Source organism: Lutjanus erythropterus, chromosome 13, assembly GCF_056507025.1.
Source record: "Lutjanus erythropterus isolate fLutEry1 chromosome 13, fLutEry1.hap2, whole genome shotgun sequence".
In the NCBI taxonomy this organism is placed as follows: Eukaryota; Metazoa; Chordata; class Actinopteri; order Lutjaniformes; family Lutjanidae; genus Lutjanus; species Lutjanus erythropterus.
The window spans coordinates 25,672,552-25,696,517 of record NC_139329.1 but is presented as its reverse complement, the minus strand read 5'-3'; the positions used below and the strand labels follow the sequence as shown (position 1 = coordinate 25,696,517).

Here is a 23,966-nt window from a genome sequence, read left to right as displayed (position 1 = left end):
TTGCAAAAGAAATACTAATTCATTATATGTCATTTCCAAATGTCTGGGTTATTTGATTTAACAGTGCCTTTTTCTTTCAGTGAGAAACATCTTTCTTTAAATACTTAACTTAAAGCATCCAGTTACCACTTAAAGTTATCACTTCTAATCACATTATAATACATTATAACAACTATTATTATGCATTATAAAATGATTATAATGTATCACAACTATGAGAATTATAATTCACTGTGATCCTTGCAAAAAATGTCAATGAGTGACCAGCAATTATGAGGTATTATACTATGCTATGATAATTGTAATAAGGAATTATGAATATTTGAGCTCATATAACTATAATTATACAGTGCTATAAGCGGTATACCAGATTATCAGTATGCTATAAACATGGGCGTCATAAAACTCAGTGCATGATGTTATTGTACATTCAGTAAATGAAGCAATTCATGTTGTTAAATATTAAGCTGTGAAGCATCTCATCAGTGCGTGTTTAATTTTCCCTCACACACCAAGCTAACACTGATGATGAAACAGCAAAATAAACTGATGCCCTGTCCAAGCGCTGCATTAGGCCTTTTTATTGGACTCATATTATATGATCACAGGAGAGCAATAGCCTGGAGCAAATTGATTAGTTCAAAGAGGCAGTGGGTAAAAGGGAAAAAAAAAAAATCCCCATTCAGATGGTTCCTACTTACCAGAGACGGGGACCAGCAGATGATGAACGTGTTTGGACTGAGCGTTCAGTCCAAACACCTGTCTGACAGCAACAGCTTTTGCCCACTAGTGTTTAACATGTTGGGGTAAAGAGCTCAGGAAACGAAAATGCAAATAAAACAATAATGCCTTCTCCCTGCTTTGCAAAACAGAGAGGGCTTGCATCTGTGGGAGGGGTGGGATGTCTAACAAGAACTAATGCTGTTTATGAAAGCAGAGTTTTTGCATCTAATCACAATGTCTATTCCCATGGGCCTGCTAGTTCTTCATGCTTCCCTTCAGACTGGTAGAGCACCTCTCTTCCAGGAGCGCTGTATTTTTAGGATGTTGTGAAGCTTCCTCAGCTGCATACAGAATGAGATGCTCGCCTTTAGGGGGATGTCGAGTTTGAAGATGATGTCCTTTGGATTTGATTAATTCAGTAACGGAGAGAGAAGCTGTCCCTGACTCAAAATAGACTCCCTTTAAATGACTATATTGCTGTTGTTTTCTTACTTTTCCCTGTTTGGTCTCTTTGCCACTTATCAGTGCATCACGACAGGAAGCACACAAAAAAATAAATAAGTTGTAGGGCTATCAGTGACGGGAGCCTGTTTACGAGTGAGTCTGCTCGTGTGCACATGCATGTGTTTTGCATTAGCATGGAAGAATATGCTTAGCACAGAGAAGCCTCTCGTCTTCCCAGCAGAACAGCCTTCTTTTTCCTCATTCCTCTCCACCATGCTGCTCCTGTCTCTGCTGCTGCCACTCTTGTCCAGACGCAGTCAAGGCCTACATCTCTTCAAACCTGGTTTAATTGCAATTTATTGTGTAGTCATTTGTTTTTGCTTATCATGAGTGATGTTAAAAGGAAACGTTAGGTACAGGTAATAGACAAAAGCATTATGGCTGCCAGGTTAGAGTGGTTGGTCAGAGGAAAACACCCATGCTGTCTGTTTGAGGTTGTAGTAAATTGTCATGCATGAGCCATTCTGGTTATAAAAAGGAGATTTTAATGTCAACAAATTGGTCCACATGTTACTGTGGATCTAACTTCAGTATTTATTAACATGGACCTTATTTTCTCATGTTTTTGTGTTTAAAGCCCCTTTTATACAGGAAAAAAAATCCATTAACACCCACTAACATCAGCTTTTGACTTCAGCGGGAATGGATACTACTGGCATTCAGTCCTGGGTCAAATGACTCTGCAGTAGTCACTGGTTTTTATCAGCTCCACCTCAGATCGGCAGTGATGTAAACTTGACACCCCTGTCACTTGTTAACTTCTTCAATTATTTTGCTCCTCTTTCATTCACATGTTCTGCTTGTCCTGACTTGGTGTGACTTGGTGCATTAGAGTTTGCACCAGCTTGAAGTTGTATATTTAATTGAAATACGCTCATCTTTAGTTGAACATCTGAACGGAGGATAAACTTCTTTATTCCTATAAATTCTTCCTACATTATTTTGTTATCTAAAAACTTTTATTCTGAAGCAGCAAAATCAGGAAATGTCAGCGGTAACTATACCTGAATCCTACCTAGCTGAAAGTGAATATGAAACAGTAAAATAAAGCAGATACTTAAAAGTATAAACAGTGACACAGGAGATTAAACTACAGAGATTTAGTTAGAAACTACAAAAGTACTGAGAGCTGAACTCAGAGACTTTTAAAAATGCACTTCTCTATACTTTTCTGCACAGAGTTGAGTCTCGACTTTCACAGCGCACATCAGAAAAAAACTGAAAGGCAAACTGGCCTGCTGGCAGTGGGAAAAGGTAATTTTGGTTTAAAAATGGTATAAGTGACTAATCGGGCTAACAATTTTTGAAAATGGTCCATTATTGATAGAGACCACTGCAGCAAAACGGAGCTATGACATAATTCTGGGAAATGGCAAACTGTCAAAGTATGTCCACTTAAAGTGCTTGTTATTGCCACTGACAGGCTTAGATTATCATTATAAGTGTCTGCCAACATTATGAGCATGATCGCTACAGAGAGAAATCTTTTTTAAAAGGAGTAAGATACGTTTTAATAGCTGTTGTCTTGCTTTTGCCAAACTAACCAGACTGCCTTCATAAAAAGGTCATTTTAATATTGTCATCATCATCTTCATATAGACTAGACAAAATAAAACCAGAAATATCTTGGCTTGTCGTTCCACTGTTCCATCAATCACCAACTCTTGTTTGGTTGAAATAAAGCCTTAATTCACCACGTTAGATGTGAAAATATTCTGCCTTTACTCACTGTTTCTCCCCCCTGTCCTGGTGATACCCTCTCATGTAATGCAGTGATAAAGGGTTTCTTTCAGCCAAAGAGCTGGAGATTGTTGAAACAGTGGAGACGTTTTTGGTGAGTTTCATTTTGTTTCTGTCGAGTTTGAATGAAGGCGACGATGATGATTTTAAATTGCCATTTTGTACAGGGAGTCCGGTTACTTTGGCAAGAGCAATAAAACAGCTATTAAAACTTATCTTTCTCTTTTAAAAAAGGTCTATCACTGTAGCAGTCCTTTCCATAATGTTGCCAGACATTTGTAATAACAATCTGAGCCTGTCAATGGAAAAAAACAAGCACTTTTAGAGGACGTACTCTGATGGTGCACAGTTGCCTGTAGGGATTACACTGTAGATAAGTTTCACTTCTGCTGGCTGCAGCGCTCTCCCTCAATACTGGACCAATTTCTAAAATTGTTGTCCCCATTAGTCACTTAGACACAAAAACATGGCTCCAGATTAAAACATACTGAAGTTATCCTTTAAACTGTACACAGTGAGGGTCACTTTTTGCAGCAAAGACAAGAACTTTGTAATGGATATGTGTCTGATCTTGCTCATCTTTCAGTGACTATCAATGAATAAAAAAAACACGAAACAAAATGCTGCCCCCACTTGATACTAAAAAAGCTCACAATTCCCCTGAAAGATTACAATAAATCTTCAAAAACCATGTGTACCAAATCCAGTTGGGCTACAGCATGTCAGTCATGTACTTAATATTCTGGCTCATTTAGCATCTTGAAGAGAGATTAATGACACGAACAATCTTTACAACAATCCCCCAAAGATGAAAGAACTCTCAAACAAAAGCACATGCGCTACAACTTTGATTTAGCGCTTTAATACAATGCTAATTAGATCACATGCAGTGTCTCCTCATGAAATCTACTCCCGTCGTCTAATTATAACGGCCAGATATGCCATAATGGGACACATGTATTTTAAATCAAAGCGGCTGTGTGACAGAGGAGAAGGGTGATGGAGAAGTAGTGCAGACACTGACACCGTGTACGGACAGAGTGGACATTAGCTCGGTCGTGTCCGTCAAATTGTTCCACCCTATAGGCTCTCTCTGTGGAGGACAGGGTGCTGCTCCCGGCGGGGTGGGAGGGCTAATTGTGTGTCTGTATGACTAGTGTGTAGCCCTAGGATGACTAATGAAGAATCCTCAGCTTTTGAACACGTCGTTCACCTCCTTCAGCACTAATTAATGGCTCATTGGAGGAGGACTGAATTTCACCCCAGCCTTTTTCACCTATTATCCACTACTTTAACATAGGCCTCCTCTGCATACTGAGCATGTATTAAAGCAGGCTGGGTAATGTAAAGCCTCCACTGAAAGTCTTCCCGCAAAGTGTGTTTTTCTAATGAATTAAAGATGGCTTCCTTGCTCTCTGGCTGGTAAACACTGCTGTTTGCCGCATAATCAGCATACGGATTTATACAAATGAGTGCCATGGTTGAATTCAAAAATTCAGATAATGGCTGAAAGTGAAAGACTTTAAAAACAGAGGATGTGGCATCAGATGCAGCCGTACACTCGCAGCTCTTAATCACTGTCAACTTTTGTACTTGTGCTCTGTCTTATCGGCAATGAGAAATGATCGTACATCCTGTTTTGTATTTCCAGGAGATGTTTTCTCTCCTACAAATCCTTCCAGGGGTGTGTCAGTGTGTGGGCCTCCGTGAATGGGTTTATCTGTACCAACGGTGACCTTCCGTTGTGCAGGGGTTGATATGGGGGCCGTGAGCTGACTGTTGGAGAGAAAATCACAGCTGGGAGTGGGAGAGTAGTTCCTGATCTGACAAAAAACAGCAGCTGATGTGAAAATGGCTCAATTAGGGTAGCCATAAACTCGTTAGGGCCCACGTCATGCCCGCCAGGGCCGGGGCTTCTTTATTTGCCGCTGCGGTTAATATTGCTTCAGCACATTAAAATGTGCAGTTGATGGGCGCTCAGGAGCCCTGGTTGTGTCAGAGAGTGCTCTCCTGGTGGACACTTAAACAAAGAATGAGCCTACTCCACTCCCTCAGCAGAGGCACAATTACCAATGCTGTTTTTCCTGGGGAGAGAACAAAACATGGCACGGCGCTCAGGCTTTTTCCTACAGGCTAATAGAAGGTTTTCACTCCTTCAGTTATACAGCTGGCAACATGTCAGCAGCAAGATACGCTATCCGGTAGCCACGGATCAAAGCAATAGTCTTAAATCATGGGTTTTGTCACTGACAGGCTGTAACAATAAGGGTCCTTTTTCCGGCACGTCTGTCTGCCAAACAACTGAAGTAAGCATACCTTTTCTCATGCAGAGCCAAGATGTACACAGACAGATGATCACAGTGGTGGTTGGGCAGCCGATAGCACTATCCTCCGGCTGCTGCCCACGTTTGTGTCTCTGACAATTAGACTCCGGGCTGACAGGGGAGCATGGTTCAGCCACTGAGTTAAGAGACTTTGTCAAATGTGTAGCCCATCAAAATGCACGGGCGGCCCCAGCTGAAGTCAGTCATCCCCTATTAACGATGGCCCTATTAGCTCCTCCCGTGACCTGTGAGCTGGGAAATGAAAGGCGTGGAGGTGCAGTCATTTATATAACCAATGTCAGGGTGCGTCGGACATGGACACCCCTCATCTCCCCGCGCCTCATCAGCCTCTCTGATCAGATGGGGATGCATAATACATCAGACGGCCAGTAAGTGGAGGAAAGACATTCATCACTGTCCACCTTTCAAATTAGATCCCACAGACGTGGCAATCAGTCAGACGCATCAGTATTCAGTCCTGGCTGAAGGCTCTCCTGCAGAGACGTCCCCTCCATTACAGCTTTACAAACCTTACTTTAGTGTAACAACTCCCTTCGTCGCATAATCTCGACTTCAAACAATAGTGTTTTTCCCTACATTGACTTTTACTCCAATGTGTTAGCCTGCCACTGTGATTGTCTGTACAGATTTATGGATATGGGAGGGAGGCCCCATCCGGGAGAGGGTTTATGTCTTACAAGCTATATATATTTTGAGCTTGTCAAAGAGATGAGTCTGTGTCTATAGGGCGTAGACGAGACATATGAAACTGTAGTTTAATTTAAATGTTTCCTATCTTTCCCCTGGGGATCATGAGGGTTTCATCTTACGAGAGCACTTATCCCTATTTGGTCAAAATGCATTCTGGCAGATACCACGCTGTAACAGATTTATTGCTCCTTGGAAGATTGTTTATGTATTATTGTTCCATAACTGTTCTCGCAGCTGTCTGTTTAAAGATATTTTAATCTGACAATCATATACTGTCTTTAATTGAAATGTAGTATTTGGAAAAAACAGGCCCCAGCTTGCCTAATTAGAAATCTTCTCTTCTCTTTCCTTATGTTGCTGTCCCACTGATGGTGGCCTCTCCCTTCGGCATCTCAGGTAAGAAAGTGTTTTAATTTAATTCTCTAGGTATCCACAAACTAAACTTTAGGTTTTCTACTCTATGATAGACAAAGTCTGGCAACGTTAAAGGTATACTATGCAGGGGTTTCCTTAAAAACACAAAAATAGTCCCTTTCAATCATCATTTATGACCCACTAGGAGTGTGTAATTGTATCTTTATCTGCAGATATCCTGCCCTCTGTCTGTATTTTCTTAGTTTTGTCATTTCTGGCAGTCAGCCTTTGGACGCGCAGGTTGTGAGGTCAGAAATCAAAAACATAGCGTCCAGGTTACATCACTGTCTGTGGCTCTTACATGTAACTAGTTACTGCCCGGGCCCTACTGGCTGGTTAAGAGGAATGAGGAATCAGCAATTATAATTTATATATTGGTTTTATATAGGTGTTTCAAGGTCTTTCAAAAACCACGAATCACTGCAACCCTGCAAAGTCCATGAGCATATAGTCAAAACTGTGCACAAAACTTTTTGGCTGATGGCATACAAGAGCATTTAATTTCTGTGATTCACTGATTTGTTCTTGCTAATGTTACTCCCTCTTTTCATTCACTCGCTAGCTCCCTTGAACATCACTGCTATCCCTATCTCTCTCTCTATTTCTTGCTCCTTGAGCTGGGGAGGAGGGTCCAACTTTGATTGACGTGTTTACAAACAACAACCAATAAATCCTGCATAGACCACCTTTAAGTTTTCCAATATTAGTCCCTGTTAATTGGTTCATTTTTGAGCTTAGTCGTGTAATTTTTGTCTAGCAACATGCTAGAATGGTTATGTGTGTCATAGTGTTCGGCTGCATTTCCATCCACAAATGCATGTGCAGTGTGTTTATACATATTTCATACAAATTAAAGTGAAACAAAGTTCACTGGATGATGTGTCATCATGTGTAGTCCATTATGAAATAAAGGGCTTCAAAGAGCATGAGCTTTAATGAAAGCCCATCACAATAACATGAACACATTTCCAAAACTTTCCCTGGATGTTTCATCAGCCTAATTCATTTTGCACTGAGCTCAATTACTTCAGTCATATTCCACTGAAAATTGCACATTAAATCGAAATCTGCATGCTCTGTTACTGCGCATAGCAGGTCCTCTCGCAGGCGCTGAATCCATGGTTAATTACGTCTACGTCAAGCCAATCTCAGCACTTGTTTCTGATGTATTAAGCAGTAGCCTCTCTGTCTCTTGGTTTTCCTCAGCAATTAAGACAGTGCGAAAAAAAAAAAAAGGACTTTCCACAAGTCTTTTTCCATTTAGACCTCAGGGAGAACGCTTTATTTAGTCTAGCCAGTCTGTAATGCGTGGCTTCTGTTGGTCTTGACTGAGGTGGACCATGATGCTAAGTGAGTCTCTTTCTATGCCAGAGTGCTGAGAAGCAGATGTGCTGGGTGATCAGCTTGAGCCTCAGCCACGGCTCGTCTTCCTGGATGTTTGGTTCTGTGGTGTCCAACTGTCAGAGTTTCCCCGAGGCTGCTAATCGGCTTTGAAATGGAAACAATTAGTTCCATAGCTGAGGTAGTCTGTTGTGTGGTTGGATTCTGCCTCAGACTCTTCACAGCTTTTGCTGTGTCATTGGGAGCTAGCAGAGAGGATGTACTTCTTTACAGTTGAATGTTTGTTTCTCGTCTTTTCAGCAGTGAGAATTTAAAGAGTTTAGAACTCCCTTCTTATATAAAAACATATAAGATATCAGGACTGGCCTCTGAACATCGAAGAATGAATCATCAGTTGGAAATTCTTCCAGTTGAGGAGTCTCTTTTTTCCTTTGTCAAGCAGTGTGCATCACAATAACAGGATAAACACAAAATGCACAGGGATAACATTTCAGTAAGGAACTGTAAATAAGGGGAATCATTAATGTATTTTTAAATTAGCTTATATATTATATTATATTATATTATATTATATTATATTATATTATATTATATTATATTATATTATATTACGGCAGGCTTTAAACTTTACAATCAGTACAAACCATAAAACTAACTGTAATGGAAGCGGAGAGGAGTGATAGAAACGGAGCACAGCTGACACGCTGCAGAAGGCACTTTACTTCAGTGCACTGCAGAGCGTGAGGAGAGGTGCTTGCTTCTTTGCTTTTGCTTGTTTTTGACACTGACAGACTCAGATTGTTATTGCAAGTGCCTGACAAAATTACGGAAAGGATTGCTACAGTGAGAGCTTTTTTTTAAAGATACGTTTTGTTTAACCAGAAACAGCTCTTTTATTGCTCTCGCCAATCTTGCAAAATTGTAATTTTAACATCATCGCCAGCTTCGTTCACACTCAACAGAAACAAAATAAAACTCAGCAAAAGTTTCTTGATTCATCGTTCCACTGTCACCAACTCTGGTTTGGTGGAAATAAACCCTTAATTCATGGGGTAAAGAAGTGTGAAGTGTGCAGGGAAGGGGATACCAAATGCTCTGTGGTGCGCTGGGATTTTATGCTTGAACTACAGGAGGAGACACACTTACTTTTGCTAATTCTGTGAAAGTCACATGATGGAGAAAGGCATTAAAATGTGAGTCTCTATGCTCAAACATACTCATGTTAGATAATTTGGGACTTTAGTGTTTTGCACAAAAGCGAAAAAAAAGAACAAACCATTGAATATTTGTATTGAACACCTTAAGCTGATTTGATTGAAAAAAAAAAAAATCTTATTTGGGGACAGCCAACATAATAATTTTGTTGTGGTACACCCAGTGATCTACACGATCTGTTGGTGAGCAACAGTGAGACGCACCTCAAGCCCCCAGCTTGTTATTAAAATAGCTGGACAATGTAACCTGGTCTATGTGCAGTGACTTGAAAGTGTGGAAGCGTTGAGGCAGCTCTTGGAGCAGCTTGGAAGGTCTCCTCAGTCTCCTCTCATCAGATGTCTGGCTTTAATTTGTCTCAGCGCGCCTGAGGAAAGGTCATGATCCAGATGCTTTCACCCTCCTCTACTGGTCTTCAGCTTTCCACAAGAGGAAAGGAAAGAGAGGGAGGGATGGACAGAGTGGGAGGAAAGTCCTAGTGTTCCTGCCTTGGCTCAGTTCTTACCCCCCTCCCCTACAACTAGTGAACATCCTCATTTATAATGAGTGTGCCTGTCCGACAGAGTGGTTGCTCATTTGTTGGTTAGGGGGAGGGAATGGCTGGGATGACCAGGGACACCTATGGATGGCTGACGGGATCTACATACTCACTGTAGCACTGAGGTGATTGAGCAAGTCCCAGAGCGCACCTTGTCTCTTGGATCTCTTTTCCAAATTGTGGCAGCAGGAGCCTCTTCCCTCCTCCTCTCCTCCCACCAGTTCCCTCTGCAGATCGACACTACAGAGTGTGCAGAATATGTTAAAAACACATTTATCTTGTGCACTAATACAGTGGTGTATAGAGGTTTATAGTAAAATTAAAATGATTTCCAAGTTTCAATATTTACTATAGACAAGATAGCAATGTTTTATTTATCCATGGGCCAAAATGTTCAGAAGCAGGATCTTCAAATTAAAAAACTTAAATTTGTTTTAGACCTAATAAGTCTTATTGTTTAATATTTTCAATGTCTTACAAAATTACTTACTTAGTTGTTTATTTTTATTAGCCTATATCAGTCTGAACAGACTCCAACATGGAAAATCTAGAATGATAATTAGGCATTAGTTAATGGAGATCATTTTTAATAAATGAATAAAGTTAAAGGTGGAGTAAGCCATTCTGGAGAAAGATAGCAGATTGTTGAATCTTATCCCAGGTTGTCAAATACCAAAATGTCAGTATTTTAAGACCTGGGAGTGAGACTCAACAGTCGATTTTCTTACCGACCTGTGTTCGGGCAAAGTCTCCTGTCACAGAGTAGATTTTCTACAGCCTGAAAAAAGAGCCAAGTGGAGGAGTAGAAGTCTAGTTTTTCTCTCAGACATCTTAAATTACAATATGATGAAAGGTTGTTATGGGACTTTTGCCCAATGATGCCAAGAATAAACTGTCTATCCCAGCTTTAAAACTAACATTTTCACATAAAAATGTCAAACATCATCTTTCGTTGAGTTGTGTACCTACATTATCTCAAATGTTTTGAACAATGGTCAAACCTGCAGAGCTCTTTTCCTATTAGCTGCTAGTTGCCATAACTTCCAAGAAAACATGGAATATGTCGGACATGTCAGAGAGTGAGGACAGAAGTTGGTGAACGAGACTAAATGAAACTTTAATACATTACCTCATCCATGAACATGATTCTTGATGGGGTCGGGTAGATTTTCATCAGCAATAGTAATTGTTTTACAATGAAAACAACAACTTATATGACCCCTCACTACTTTACGACATCATCAAACCGCATCTGTTGTTATGGTTTTATATCAGACACACCTAGCAGCAGAACTTGTAAAGCATAGTATTGTGCGTTTCGCTAAACGCTATCAGACTTCTGCCAAGGAGGCACTTCACTGTGATGGTTGAAATCTGTAATTCTAGAAATGTAATTGCAGAATGCAGTCCTGAGCGGCAGGAAATATTTATCATCTTTGCTGTTATTATCAGCCAATATTGGCTTATCACAGCTGGTTTATATCAGTTTGTCAATATGCACCAATACGAAGACTTTTTTGACAGAACATAATGCAATTGTTTTAGTTTTATAGCAAGAATTTTATTGATATTGTTATTGATATCAGCCAGTATCAGTTAGGTTCTATTGTGAATGGCAGTGCACAGTGAAGAGTTGAGAAGCCTGTCAGCTGCAGCTCTTCATGTAACAGCTCCCTGTGGCTGCTCCTTCTCGTCCATTACTCTCTGCAATATTTCAAATTTACTAGCTATTGAAAAATAATGTCTAGGCTGAAATTTATATTACACACAAAATTAAAGTTTTCATTTTTTGATGGAAATGTATTTTTAATAATAAAAAAAGCTAAATTGCATTGCCTCTCTCATGTTTCTCAAAAAATAAGTCTGCTGAGATGATTCATTCACAATATGTCTCTTCTGAGAAGCATGACATGAGGAGAATATCTGGTAGAAATTCTGACCGAAGCATTGATTCGTGCAGCTGTAGTCAAGTCAGGCATGAATGCTGTGAGGAACGCTATGAATTTCAAGAAAAAGAACAATGAATACTAATAGATAATTACAATCACAAGGTGTGTCACACTTTGTTTTAGCGCACAGAATGAGATTGCGTACATCAGAACAGATAATTGATGGCAACAGGGGGAAAATGTTTTAATAGGTTCTGACCTTAAGGCAATGATTGATTCAATTCGCCTCATCACAATTCACTAATTTCTGCAGGAGAAATAGCTGTGGGATTTTCAATTTTATATGAAGGGGGGTTTGTAGATGGCTGGAAGCGTGCTCAATTACTCACATGGAAGAGCCCATGTTAAATGAGCTTGGCACTCAAGAAACAAACCTCAGAATGGGCCTGTGCAGACTGTTGTGTGCATGTTAATCAATAGTCATGATTTATTCAATGAAGTAGCTGTCAGGAAGTGGTTGTGTGAAGTGTGGAGAGGCTGATGAGAGACACACACTGGTTTGTATTAGTGTCCGCTGAGACGGAGAGGTTTTGTTTTAACCAAAGCCAAGAATGAGTAATGTGCAGATGTAGTGAATATGAATGGCAAATTACTGTATGAGGACATAAATTGTCTTCTGATGAAAAATATTTGAAGAGATCATGTACTTGTAAGCGAAAAAGCGTCTTTCTTTGACGGTTTATTTCAGCGCATGTCTCATTGTTTTGCTGCTTGCTTCTGCAGACAGTTCATTGAGGGCATCCAACCACTCTTTAAATTGGCTTCTGATTCATTTCTAATCTGGTAATGTCTAAATACTGCCTCTGGATCGGAGTTTCACTAGCTGTGTCCTGAAAATAGAGTGAAAAACAAGCGGAATCAACCATGTCTGTGTTTGTTTGGCCCACTCCGTTCAGGGCTCTTGCGAAACGTAACCAGCGTGGCATTGACAAAGATTACGGTCCCACAGGCCACAGTGGGTGTGCAGAAAAAGTGGCCTCGCTCTGGCAGCTGGCACTGAAACATATATACTTAGGCACAGTGGCATATGCTGGCACACAGCACCATACACAAACACACACAGACACACACGCACAAACGCTCACATAGCGAGGGAGGCAGCCTTACATAGCGTCAACAAGGGGAGGGTCAGAGTCCAAACATCCGTAGTAAGTGTTTGACTCAGCTCAACCCCTCATAGACACTTTTAATGGAGTTGGCTCTCCCTCCACCCTCCACCCTCCACCCTGGATCCGGCCCAGATGAACGCCACCACTTCTCTCGCACTCACTCACGCTCCCTCTCGATCGTTGCTTCTGTCTGCAGACAAACAGCAGAGGGAAGTGGAAGTTAATGATATAAAAACCGCCACACTGCCTCTTTAAGTGGGGATTAGAAAAAAGAGGAGTGCAGGCCAAGGGAGAAGAGGGGGCTGCGAGGGGGAGTGTAAAAATAAGAAGCCCGGCAGGAGCGGCACTGCAAGGTCACCTCTGCTGTAGTGTCGGGCCTGTCGGATCGAAGGCATGGCTAAGGGGTTGCAGTGGTACGGACCGGTCTCCCAGGAATGCTTCAGGAAGATCTCCTGCCATACCTGAGGCAGCCGCTCATTTATCTGGAATGCCGCGCTCCGACTGCTAACGACCAGCTCAAATTGGACTATTTTTTCCCATTTGTCAGTTGGCCAGCTGCACCGGCTCAGCTGCGCATCTGTGCGGAGGGAAGGCGTAGGACAATGAAAGTTCCAAACTCATTTTTTTCACTTCTCTTCATTTTGTGTCTCTCTTCTCACAGTTGGGAGAGTTTTCGGTATTGTTGCCGCCTGTCAGTCTAAGTAAGTCTCCCCTGGCGCGGTGTTAATGGAGACGAGTGCCTTTGGCATGTGGCAAAGCTTTTCCTGTGACATTTATGCGGCCGTTGCACAGGGGTGCTCAGTTTGCCTTGTAATCTGCCTGTTGTGGGGGATATTTAACATTGTATGTGAGTGGTCCCCAGTGGCAAGTTGATGATAAAGTTTGATGTTTTAACAAATAAAAAACAAATTTACCCTGTGGACAACAAACACCAAAATCAAAAGAGTGGAAGCAGCATGTACAGCAGTGGGCAAAATAACAAGAATACCTTCAGTCCAGCACAGCAACACTAGACTACAAAATTACAGCATCAACAATGATCTTATACCATTCTTACATTGAAATTAGCGTGTTTATGTGACTTTTTTAAACACTAAACCTGCTCAAAATAGGTGACTGACAGAGAGAAACAGGTTTTCAAAAATCTCTGTGTTCACCACTCAGCACTTTTGTAGCTTCTAACTGAATCTCTGTGGTTTAAAGTTTTGTTTCTCCTCTTTTCTCTTCTGTTCCTCTTGAGTTGTGTTAAGCTGCTGGTGAAAACACCCCCTAACCCCTGCTCCACAATAAAAGCTTTTAGCCATATAAATAATTTGGTTGCTGACAATTTATAGGAGATAAAATGTTTATCCACTATGCAGAGGCTCAACTAAGGCTAGTGCATCCTCAGTAAACACACACCTTTAAGTGAGTCAAACTGAATATAGACAAGCAGCATATGTGCATGAAAAAGGAGACAAAGAATTGCAGAAGTTACCAACAGAGGTGGCAAACCTTCATTGCCTCTGCTGAAAAGGGGTGAACATTAGCGTGCCCACCAGGTTATCATGTTTCCATCACTGCCGATCAGAGCTGGAGCCAATAAATAAAAATATTAGAGTTCCATGTCTTCTTCACATTGTATTTCCAATAATATATTTACTAGTACCAGTAAAAGAGAGAATAATTAGTTTTTCTATTAAAACATGCTGACGGGATGCAGCTGTCTGAAAAACTCGACAAACTGTATGAACAACCACACCTTACTTTGTTCATTAAGAGGAAATGAGAGCTTTTCCCACAACATTTTTATCATTTAAATGAGCTTCATCAAACAGGTCATTAATATGGAAATTACTCTCCTTTAGCTTTATTGCCAACGCTTTCCAGGCCCAGTGAAAAGCCAAATGTTACTGTAGGTTTACACTGACCTTTTTACTTTTCAGTTTATCTCCAGCTATTATCTGAGTTTACTGGGTAGATTCTCGTCCTGCTTTGCACAATTACTTAATTTAAATATAGACTCATGCACAGGATAAAATCATACTGTACTTTTTGGTGGCTTCCATTCTTGTTTAATATAACTCACCCCACCAAACTCCAACACATACAGTAATGCAATAAACATAAAAAACATGCACTACACACTTAAATGACCTTATGAGTTAAACAAGGCATGCTATTGTATATTCACCACAGAAAAAAAAAAGGGAAAAAAATGTCATATACAGTACATTAATGTTTATTTTGGTTGAGAAGTTGGAAATAGACCCCCTCACCTCCATAACTTACACACTCCCCTCTCACATTTCCTTATATTAAAAAGTGTTATTATGTGTTATTATGTGTCATTATAACTATCTCGCTGTCTGTAGTTTATGTTTTTGGCCGCAGCACAGTTTGGAGATGCTTCTCTAGTGCAAAGGAAAACCACTGACCGGTCTGGAACTGGTAGAGGCGAGTCAGTCTGACAAGGTGTGAAAAGAGTCATGATCTTCTTCTCTCTCCCTCTCAGATCTCACTTTGATGGACTGCTTTGTAGTGCAAGGAGCTGGGCAAGTGCTGCTAAGCTACATTACAATATATGGCATGTTTGCCCAGCAGGTGCCATTTCCCTCTCTTCCATAATATGAAACACTTTGAATTGGTAGCGCACTGAATGCCAATGTCAACTTAGACATGTAGCTCACAGACCTGCTCTTTAAAAACCGCCTGCACCACCTGGAAAGAGGATCGGTAATATGCTGCTTGTTAGGCTCAGGCGTTATTAAGGTGACGCTTTGAACTCTATTAGTGCTCGAATCTTGTGGTGGCTCATCCAAATGACAAAAACATGTTTTTTCATGCTCAACATTTGAGATGTCTGTCTTTGAGATTGCCGCCTCCATCACAATTCAATGGAAGTGAGTGAAATTTTACTTGTGGTGCTAACAACTTTTTATTTTTTAAATCATATTTTCAGAAATTCAACAGCAACATTTCTTTCCAGTAAAAAAAAATATCCCTGACCTCACTATGAACTGTTTCACTGGGACTTTTTCTTTGGAAGAAAGGAGTTCCAGTGAAAACTGTTGACGGCATGTTGTCTGGCTTTTCCAAAGTGACGGGGACACTGATACTGAAAAGATGTGCTGATAAACTTTGATTTTGTTTCTCTCTCTTTTTTTTATATTCCATTCACCTCAAATGAAGTCATTTATTTATTATTTATATAGCCCAAAATCTCATATTTGCCTTCTTTCTTTATTCCCTCAACACAGATGGGGTGGAGGGGGTCTTTATCTCTTAAAATTGATGGGGAATCCTCCCTCCAACAAAGGAAGGATCCTTCTTATAGGACTGAACAACATGCAATATTGTGTCATATATACTGAGTAGATGGTAGCAAGAGTACAGTTGGAGAGTGACAATAATAGGAAATAAGACAAAACATGTAGTATTAAAGTCTAACTGAAATAAAAATACATTCTTATATGTTTTTTTTGACTGTATAATATAGGAGATGGGAATTGACAAGATTTTATTGATGCCAGTTTCATTATAGATTCGACTTACTGGCCTGAGTCTGTATCAGTTCCTTTATTGATTCCTGATTAATTTTCTGTATGGAAAAATGTAGGCCTACACAGGTTTTCACTGCCCTCCCTCACCCTCCACCATCCAGCAATGTAGATACATGAGGTTGATGTCATTGTTTTGGTATGTGCAACTGTCAAAAAAAACACACTGATAAAAGGAATCGATAAGCTTGGAGGCATACAACTCAAATGAATCGGACAATTTGGAACTGGTTCTCACATGATGCCGGGTCTCGATTCCTATCCTGAGTGTCATGTGAGACAAACAGCACTAAAGCTGCATTCAGTAGCCCTGTGGGAAAAAAAAAATTGCAGACCTCTAATTTATTTCAGTGGTTCCAGACCAGCAGTACTTCTACCAGATGTACCAGTGCAGGGGACTCTGGCAAACCAGTGCAAGGTCATCTGCAAGGTTTACGTTGGCTGGCAGATGCCAGATCTTTGCCAGTATCACGTGTAGTTAGTATTGCCAAAATGTCTGGTGGGAAATATGTCAAATAGACTATAAACAATATCTAAAACAAATACTTAAAACAAATTTTTAAAAATCTAAGTGAATTTTTTTTATTATTTTCTATTCAACACTGAAATTTACCACGACACTCCACTACTTTTTCACCAACTGCTGAAAAAGAATATTTCCAACTTGCATAATCCATTTTTTAAACACTTGAGGATCGAATCGCTAAAGTATACAGCCCCAATTACACAGAGCACTGTTTTTTCCAGTGAAAGGCATTAGATTAATAAAGAGAAGTGTGATGCAGACTTGCAGTCATGGCAGAGAGAGAGAGAGAGCAAGAGAGCACTCATGTGGACTGACTGCTGTGTAATATTATCAATATGATGAAACTATTTATAAAACAGTCTAACATTTGATGGTATGGTCAGTTATGGTTGACTAATATATGTTAACGTTCCGTTGTTGGAAAAGTGGTAAGATGACCTGAAACAAGCCACAGTTTAAGTGTGCATGTGCATGCATGCCTTCCAGTACTTAAACAATTAGCATCATATATCTGCTTACATGGCTGTTTAAATCACATATCTGATAGTTGTTCTGTATGACCGGGATTCTCAAATATCGATGTCTGTATTGGCGGTCAAAAAAAGTCTAGTGTAAGCTCAGTTTTTACTGCAATGCATTATGTGACATGATCCAACAAGGTGCTGCCGTCTCCAATTGCATTCATGCAAGCCCACATTCTTGGTAGATTATTTTGTAGCATAAATGGCAAATTTCTGCTGTTTACCTTGCAGTTGTTATGAAAAGAGATAAAATAGAGTTGCGAAAATCCTGCCTGAGTATTACAAATGGTTATGCAGTGTTTTGGCATCTGATAAGCCTTTAAATGCATTAAGCTGTTACTCCAACTGGATTTCCTGGATCGTATCTCATTGTCTCACTGGCACCTTAAACAACACGCCTCCACCAGTGCAGCCCCCCCTGTGTTGTTTTAATGCTAGGCTCTGCTGTTGTTTATCTCAGATGCATATGGGACTGTTTGACAGGCCAGCTGAAACTCTGTCTGTCACTCAGTGGGCAGTGTAACAGAAAGGGACATGTCGTGTGGAACCTTGTAATGCACAAACGAATGGTGATATGTGATGACAGGACAAAGCCACTGAACACACCTATGACTGGCTGCAGGCTAGTCTGCAGAGGCAGGTGAAATGCCTTAGCCATTGTTGGTTAATGTTATGTGACATTGCTCTTTGCTTGTTGCTATCAGTTCAACTGAGCAGCAAGCTGGATACAAAAGCTTCTGTTATCTCCGTCTGTGTTATTTGTTCGCTTTTGGTTCCTCTCTGTAAGATGTGGTTTAGGCATAATGAGGGAGTGTGGAAGTGGTGCTTAATACTGAGCATCAAGGTTAATGAAGTCGGCATGCAATTAACTCAAAGCAGGCCTTGGTTGTACAGCGACTCCTTCACCCTCTTTGATAATAACACTGGCCATTCTTTGTGTTCGCGGTGTTGGATTATGCACCTCGTTTACCTCTTGGGTTCCTTAAAAAGCCATGGAGCGAAATGTTGTGCTCCTTCAACATGTCTCTATCAACTTTGATGTCAATAACTCACCACCGGATCCTCACAGATTAATTAATGTGATAAAAAAAAAAATCTTTATAAAGGCTAAGTTTCTACTAGATGAATGGTGTGTTTCTCAAGTTCAGGGAAAAGGCCAAGATTCTTTCAACATTCTGTAGGTGTTTACCAAATAATCCCACACAACAAGTGAAGCAGAAATTTAATTGTAACTAATTAGCTCCCTAGAGGTTTAATTGGATCTGCATTCTTTATTCCCCAGTTTACCTGCAATATGTAAATCCTGCTTCCATGTTGAGGAGTGGGGGAGAAAAAAAAAACACTGGGGTATGGGAGGGATCCGTAAAGGGAAGCTGAATTAAGTGAAGTTGAAAATCAGTAACAAGCTTAATTTCTGTCTTGTCTGGCTCTCTTCACCCATTCGGCACCCTGCAGCGGTTTCCAGCCTGTGTAATTGAATGTGCGTTCACTAATGGTAGAGTATGCAGCTCATCTCGGAGGTCAGGTAATAAGAAGGCTTTGTTTCTCGCTGAGATGAGTTGCTATCTCTGGATTGATCATGACTTTGCTGACGTTCTTGTTGTTGTGTGGAAACCCTTCCCCAACTAACTTGGAGAAAATGAGCAACCCGTCTCTGATGTTTTTTATCAGCATTCCTTTATGGGAATTCTGTTGTTTCTTTTGCATGATTTATCATTTTGACCGTTGTTGAATTTATAGGTGCAATAACTTTGTTGAATTAAGAAATACAATGCAGCTGGTACCTGACTTTTCCTAAAAGTGTCAGCATTTTCAATTAACTTGTTTTCTTATTTTAAAAAAGTGCACAAAAGGCAAAGCTTTTTTTTTCTTCTTTTACCTATTTCGGCCATGAGCGGTCACACTGACTGCAACAAAATTGCAGCTTTTATAATGTTAGTGTTTTGTGCAGTTGGAGATGCATCTTGGTTGCTTAGCAACTATCATTGGACCTCATACAAAAACCACTCATATGAACAGATTTGTTCTTAAGTGGTTTGTACAAGTGATTTAGAGGAATTTGTCGCATTCACCAAGGCTTTCGTATTTTGAATTTTCTCTCAAGTACGAATCCAATTTACAAGTGGTCCAGACATGTTGTAGGAGTCGGGCAGTTAGTCTGCTGTTTTCCACACCAAAGTTTTTCACTATTGATTACATATTTCATTAGATTGAAGACATTTTCAGTTGTAAAATACATTACACACTTGACTCATGTCGACATCGTCCTGTTTGACTCTATATTTTGAATTAAAATAGGATTCTAAACGTAGCCATATAGCTCAATGATGTGATCATTGATTTAAATTGGCAATTACCTTCTATCAGACTGTATCTTACAGGTTAATGCAATTTGCTGTCTAGAGTTGCTGTTGCAACAGTTATTACAGCATGTATTTTTGTCCATCTCTGTGAATGAGACTTTCCCATGAGAGTTATTGATTGGCTTGCTGTGCTCTTTTTTTTCCCCTCCTTTTTTTCTTTGAGGGCATTTTCATATCGAGCCGTTCCTCTTTATTTTCAGTGACAGTCCACCTCAGGTAACACAGCATTAACAGCATTTGTTCCTTTGCTTTAGCGGGTCCTTTAATTCCACTGTTGCAAGCAGGTTATAAGCAGGACTTCAAACTCCAAACTCATAAAGTTCTTATTTTTACTCTTCAATGCCATATTCATTAATGAACACTTTCTGATATAATGGGGCGGGAAGCATGGCCTTATATGATATTATTGGTGTGTTAATTATTCTAATTTACAAGTCTCATGTGCATACATTTAAATGCACACAGATATATCAATTACACAGTTATCTGAGGTGTTAGCTGAATCTGACGTGGCACATGCAAACGAGGCCATCGTACGAAAAAAAAAAAGTAAGAGAAATTGAAGATATATGTGAAAATGTTCTTGCATGAGGTTCACTGCCGCTGTGAATGAGATTTCGCCAGTGGTCTCTACTTCCATTAATTTATCTACAAATAATTAAATTAAATCGTCATAACCTGGAGGAATACTTGATAAAATGTAGTTACATCAAGTAGGGGAGACTGGGGACAGCTGTAACACTTTTTGTCTCAGCACCTATACCTCTTCAAACATTTAGTTTGAGCTCTTGAATTACAACAAAAAGTACCCTTACTTGCTACAATAGCATTTACAACTTTTTTTTTTAAACTGTTTCACTTAAGATTTTTTTTTTGGTGATGGTTCTAGAGGAAATTTCTAGAGTAAACTAAAATTTGAATGGAAACATTGACGGTTATCATCCTACAGAAAATACTGCTTTAAATATATGCAATAACTATGTTTTACTATATGTAATGGCATAGATACTGTTAAATGTATCATTAAACTTTACAAAATGTGCATTTCATTTTTTGAAAAGATACCAGAATAACAGAATAAGTGCATTAATCTCTTAATTTCTGAATTTATCATGAGCGATTATGAATGTCTGGAATTCAAACGTTGAAATGACCGTTTATAGTTCTAGAATTTCAGGAATTTTGGCACTTCTAGAGTTAAAATGATGCGTCTCAAGCTGGAGCACCAACATCTGTCCACCTTGACTTTGGAGCAGAATTTTTATGAGCAAGGACACTTTCTGTTTTAAGGTTCATCTGCACTGTCCCATACTGGGAGTCGGCTGGTGGGATATTGTTCAGTTTTCCTCTTGACGAATTACGTGATGGGTTAAAGGTTAAACAAGCTGTGCTACTGCCAAAACAGGATATTACTGTTTTTTCTTCTAGTTAAAAACCCCCTCAAATCACCAACCAGAGAACACAATGAAAGCCTATTCATCCCAGACCTTCAACCACAACACCGACAATACTGTCCATCCTGTTTTGTTTCTATAGCAACTGCAGCTCTTAACTTGGCCTTACCAAGCCTGAACAAGTATAAAGTTGCTAAACTAGTAGAAAACAGATGTCCGAAGACTGTTTGCCAGGTCCACTCCAAAGTAATTTTTGTTACACAGCTTTATTCCTTTTCATAACACCTCATCAACAATTTCTGTCCAAGCAAGTTCAGGTTTCACGTTGAGGAGTGACCTCATCAGCGAGGCTTTTTAATTGGATAGCAGACATTGCATATGGCACCCTTGAGAAAAAAAAAAAAAATGTCAGGAATCCGTGATGCTCTGCTCCTGCTTTGTCTTTTTGCTTGCATACAGTTCAGTATAACGGGGAGGAAAAGACGTCTCATGGAAGGCTGCAGTGGCAGCAGAGACAGGAACAGGGCGTGGAGCAGTCGGCCTCAGAGGCTGTTACATCACCAGACTTTTCCACTTTTCCATCAGGCCACACATACTTCACCACAGTGAGACTCATATGGCTTCAGTCACTCAGCAGACTCAGGATTCTGGTCTAAAATGTTAACAGAAGTTTGGCTGAAACGTTTGGCCGACATTTGGCTTAAACCAATATTTTCACAAGGTGAGAAATATGGCGAGCACTTAAAAAAGCCCCGAGCAAAGTCATCATATTTAGAAATTCATTAAAAATTACATATTCCTCATACTTGCATGTATACATTATATATGGAGATAGGTCTCGAATGTGATGCGTAGAATCTGAAATCCACCTGACCTGCACAAATTGGATGAAAACCAAGCTATCAAGACTTAAACCACCCAAACTCCACTTTGATGTGACAGTACTAATCAGTGAGTTACCATTAGATAACAGAGACACATTACATTTTAATGCCTTAGTTAATTCCTGTACATTGTATTTGTTATCAGATATTCAGGGTATTGAACCAATAAGAGATGAAAATGTAACTTTACAAGCATTTTGAGACTCTAAAGATGTTCTCACTCATCTCACATTTTAAAAACATATATGTTCATTTGGAAAGTTACTTTGAACTTTAAACTTGTTTGAGATTCAAAAGTTTGGATTTAAAGTGCAGTATAATTCACTAAATATTAAAAAAAATATAAAGTTATGAATGTAGTCAGGAAATCTTTACTTTTTGTTAGGAGGAAACTGTGGATGGTTGTAGGACTTTTTAAAAACACTTGTCTCAATAAGCATAATATTCTGAAAATATGCATTATATATGCAGTAATAATTTTCATTTATTTAGTTATATTTATCAAATAACAGTTATTGAGTTTGTTTGTTTGTGTGTAGAACATGGGCTGACCTTGAGTTAATGTGCAGATGTTAAAGATGTTTTTCAGTCTGTATTTCACTGTGATTCAGGAGGAATGAAACAGTTTGCAATGCAACTATTTTTTATCACAAATGTACATTTTTATTTGGGTGACCGATGCTTTTATGTACTTCACAATGACTTGATACATAGAGCAACACAGACATTGTACAGCTCTTTTTTACCAGTTGAGTTGAGTTACCAGTTGAACTGTGGGAAATCCAAAGCCCCGATGTAAATCAAGGCTTTATTATTAACATTCCTCCTGGACAAGTGTTCAATTGGTTGGGAGGCACAATGTCAAAGGGTGTTGCAGTAAAACTTGATCACTTTGGTCACGATAATCATTCTAGGAAATTGTTATACGATTTCATCTCTACTGTCTCCCCACTTTTTTCACAAACAGCACAGTCACTTGTATGAAAGCTCCAAATGAAACCAAACCAGTGCACAGCTGCTTCTCTTTTTAAGGCAAATTAACAGTCTGGTGCAGAATATTACACTTAGATAATTGCAAAAAAATGTCGGAGGGCTAGAAGAGTATTAAATTAAGGTGAGAAGAGTATTAAATTAAGGTGAGAAGAGTATTAAATTAAGGTGAGAAGAGTATTAAATTAACACACTGAAAAAAGTAGCTGCAGGTAGAGAAAAATAGACAAAAATTAAACAAATTAAGTTAATAGATGTTATGATCTAGTGCATCAACACACATCTACAAACACTACTTATTAGGTTTGTCGAGCCACTCTTCTCACTTTCAAATCTTTCAAAATTGTAGAAATTATCGAGTTAACTCGCTGATTAAAAATGCATCGCCACGAGGACTGCAAGGGGTTTAAGCGATTTGTTTAAAAAGTCTATTTCTGCTTGGACCCCCTGTTGAAACACCACAGTCCTGTTTTTTTTTTTGTTTTTTTTTGAGTATTTTCATAGTGACGTGTTCTTTCTGAGCTTTTAATTTGAGGACACAGTGTGACAGCCGATCAAAATGTTTGTGGTGAGAAAAAAATATTATTATTAGAATTATTATCAGTGTTATTACTCCTGGTAAGCGACAGTGGCGGCAGTAGTAGAACTAGCAGTGGCAGTATTTTATTCTCCAGATGAAAGTCTGGCACCATCAGTGACAGAGTGGTGTCATGCCTGCCTGAGAAGGTTCATCATGAGCTCTAGCAAAGCATGTCAGGCATGCAGGTGAAAGACTGGAATGTGATTAGTCTGTCCTGCAGGATTGTGATAAGAGGCCACAGTTCATGCATATCAGCGAGGGAGGAACTATTCGACTCAACTCTCCAAAAGTGATACTTAATAAAGACTCGCTAAAAAAGTCAAATGCACGTTCAAGTCAGTCACCTTTCATTTGCTAATTGAGCTGCAGGATTTGATTGGGCCTGACATGCTTCTGTGAATGTCAATACAGGTGCTGTTTGTATTCTAACACATCGCTGATAGCAAACAGTACTCCTTCGCCTCCTCCAGAAAATAATGATGGACCTCCAGGTTCATGCATAATGCAAAGGCTGTGAAAATAGTGTTTCCTGAGAGCACACCGCATCGCCTTTGGACTTAAGTGAAATATAACCTGAATTTGACATTTTCTAATATCCTACACC

At 39.6% G+C, this 23,966-nt stretch overlaps 1 protein-coding gene across 1 annotated transcript in view; it reads left to right on the top strand.

Moving 5' to 3' along the window:
- roraa (RAR-related orphan receptor A, paralog a) overlaps positions 1-23,966 on the top strand; it is a 245,393-nt gene that overhangs the window by 59,168 nt on the left and 162,259 nt on the right. The window lies entirely within an intron of this gene.